Source organism: Scyliorhinus canicula, chromosome 1 (genome assembly GCF_902713615.1).
Source record: "Scyliorhinus canicula chromosome 1, sScyCan1.1, whole genome shotgun sequence".
In the NCBI taxonomy this organism is placed as follows: domain Eukaryota; kingdom Metazoa; phylum Chordata; class Chondrichthyes; order Carcharhiniformes; family Scyliorhinidae; genus Scyliorhinus; species Scyliorhinus canicula.
The window spans coordinates 184,694,265-184,697,642 of record NC_052146.1 but is presented as its reverse complement, the minus strand read 5'-3'; the positions used below and the strand labels follow the sequence as shown (position 1 = coordinate 184,697,642).

Sequence of the window (3,378 nt, the reverse complement as noted above, 5' to 3'; positions counted from 1 at the left end):
CCCCACACCCCATTCACACATTCCCTTGTGCAAATGGCACAAACAACAAACAAAGAAAGGAAAAAAAGGTGCAAAAAGGAAAATAACACCCAGAAGAAAACAAAACCCAATGCACTCACCAAACACGACCTTCCACCATTCCATCAAATAGCTCTTTATGAAGCAATTAAAAATAAAACAAAGAAGGTTCTCCCCAAAAGCCCCCCTCCCCCCAAAGAGACAAACAAGTTACAACAATAGCTGCCAAATAAGAAAAAACAATCTCTCAAGGAGAAAAACCCCAAACCCCAAACTCCATTGCATGTGGGACAGGGAGAACTAACCTCCCCAAACACCTCCTCCAAAGTTCAATGTCCTCCTTCTCCTGCCAGTCCATTGCCTCTACAAATCTCCATCGCTTCCTCCGGTGTACCAAAATAATATTCACGACCATTGTGGGTCACCCAGAGGCGGGCCAGGTACAGCATCCTGAATATCACCCCTTCTTACAGAGGGCAGACTTGGGCAGCACGGTGGCTGCCTACGGCGTTGAGGACCTGGGTTTGATCCCAGCACCGAGTCACTGTCTGTGTGGAGTTTGCATATTCTCCCTTTCTCTGCGTGGGTTTCACCCCCACAACCCAAAGGGTAGTTGGATTGGCCATGGTAAATTGCCCCTTAATTAGGAAAAATGAATTGGGTACACTAAATTAAAAATAAATAAATCCCAGAATCATGACCTGCCTGCCATTTTTAAAGCGTCATCTCGATTCAGTGAAATTGTAGCCTGTTAACTCTGTTTTTCACGGACAGCACGGTGGCGCAGTGGTTGGCTGACAGCGCCGAGGTCCCAGGCTCGATCCTGGCTCTGGATCGCTGACCATATGGTGTTTGCACATTCTCCCCATGTTTGTGTGGATTTCGCCCCCACAACCCAAAGACGTGCAGGGTAGGATTGGCCACGCTAAATTGCCCCTTAATTGGAAAAAATGAATTGGGTACACTAAATTTATTACTGTACACCTCTGAGCCCCCTGACGGGGACTTGGGAATAAAATGGTTCCTTGATGGACTGGACATGCCAGTCGTGGGAGACGATTGACAAGGGGAGCTGGAATCATATCATAGAATTTACAGTGCAGAAGGAGGCCATTCGGCCCATTGAGCCTGCACCAGCCCTTTGAAAGAGGACTAAGCCCACCCCTCCACCCTATTCTCATAACCCAGTAACCCCACCTAACCTTTTTGAACATTAAGGACAATTTAGCATGGCAAATCCACCTAACCTGCACATCTTTGGACTGTGGGAGGAAACCGGAGCACTCGGAGGAAAGCCACGCAGACACAAGGAGAACGTGCAGACTCCGCACAGATAGTGACCCAAGCCGGGATTCAAACCTGGGATCCTGGAGCTGTGAAGCGACAGTGCTAACCACTGTGCTACCATGCTGCCCACGGTATTGGGAGCACCAATAGAACTGGGAGAGATCATGAAGTGTATTAATTCCACGCAGGCGGAGAAGGCGTCTGGACCTGATGGGTTCCTGGTGGACTTCGACAAAAAATTTGCACCAACCTGGGCCCCACACCTACGGAAAATGCTCGTGACTTGCTAGCGAGGGGCACCCTGCCTCCAATGCTAGCACAGGCCACAATATCACAGATACCCAAGAAAGACAAAGACCCAACCGAATGCAGATCATATAGACCCATTTCTTTGCTCATTGTGGACACAAAGCTACTCGCGAAAGTCCTGGCTAAGAGACTGGAGAACTGCGTATGCAGAGGTGGTCACAGAGGACCAGATGGGCTTTGTCAAGGATAGACAACTAACTGCAAACATCAGGCGGCTGCTGAATGTGATAATGACCCCATCCAGGGAGAGAACACCAGAGGTGATCGCCTCCCTGGACACAGAAAAGGCCTTCAACAGAGTCGAATGGAAGAACCTCATTGAGGTGCAGGAGTGGTTTGGGCTAGGGGCGGGGTTCACCTCATGGGTGAAACTCCTGTACAATGCCCCCAAGGCATGCGTTCGGACCAACACCACCAGTTCTGAATGCTTCCAGCTGCACAGAGGCACAAGGCAGGGATGCCCACTGTCCCTACTCTTTTTGCCCTGGCAATTGAACACCTGGTGTACGCTCTGCGAGACACAAAAGGCTGGAAGGGCATTCGAAGAGGAGGCAGAGAGCACAGAGTCTCACTCTATGCGGATGACCTGCTCCTCTACATCTTGGACCCACAGAATGGCTTGAAAGTAATCATGAAGATCCTGGAAGAGGTCAAAGCCTTCTCAGGCTACAAACTCAACCTGGGCAAGAGCAAGGCATTCCCGGTGAACCTGAACAGGGGAGGAACAGAGCTAGGGAGTCTACCATTCAAACTAGCCCAAAGCAAATTCCGCTACCTGGGGATCCAAATAGTCCATGACTATTCCCCTGTGTTTGCATGGGTTTGGCCCCCACAACCGAAAGATGTGCAAAGTAGGTGAATTGAACACGCTAAATTGCCCCTTATTTGGAAAAAATGAATTGGGTACTCTAAATTTAAAAAAAAAATTCTCCCACTTTCTTCCTTATTCCAGATATCCAACCTGTGTAGTACCTTGCTCTCCTCTTCCTCGAGAATTTTTGTCGATCACGATACAAGACTTTGGACTTCCTTTCCCTCACTTACCATGGGAGCTTGCATTAAAATCATGTGGGAGGATAAAGAGTTTGAGAGAAGCAATGATATAATGCCCACAATCTGCAGCTCCCCTTCTCCGGGAAGTGGTCAGCTAGGCCCCGCCCACTCATCTACATAACTTGAATTCTGTACGAGAGCTCACGAGATACTCCTCTTTCAGTAAACATTAACAGTTTGTAGTTAAGTATTAAAATCCATATCAATTAAATAGTTTATTCTCTGATGCTGACGTTGTGTGGCAGTGTGTTAAGTCAGTGTGATGTTAAAGAGCTCCGTGCTCCCTGGGTAGTGAGTAAGGTTGGTGTGACTGTTAATACACTCTGGTTTCTCTTCAGATCGTATAAATCTTTCGCCTTTTACTAAAGATTTCCGTGGAGAGGAACACTCAGAGTTTTAATTAATTTTTTGATGCCCTGCCTCTGGGTGGGGCTTGTTTTAACTAAAAGCAGAATTTTCAGCTGTATTTTCACTGTGCTTTTCTGAAACTTTCATTTTAATGAGAAGTGTATATGTAAATATTCATCATGTGGAGATCATAGAATTTACAGTGCAGAAGGAGGCCATTTGGCCCATCAAGTCTGCACCGACACTTGGAAGGAGCACCCTACCCGACACCACACCTCCACCCTATCCCCATAAACCCAGTAACCGCACCCAACACTAAGGGCAATTTAGCATGGCCAATCCACCTAACCCGCACATCTTTGG

At 47.7% G+C, this 3,378-nt stretch overlaps 1 non-coding gene across 1 annotated transcript; it reads left to right on the top strand.

Moving 5' to 3' along the window:
• Nucleotides 1-2,985: 2,985 nt before the first annotated feature.
• On the top strand, nucleotides 2,986-3,101 carry LOC119978416. Its single transcript, XR_005463443.1, has one exon. It is a non-coding gene; the product is annotated as a U5 spliceosomal RNA (small nuclear RNA).
• The last annotated feature ends 277 nt before the right edge of the window (nucleotides 3,102-3,378 follow it).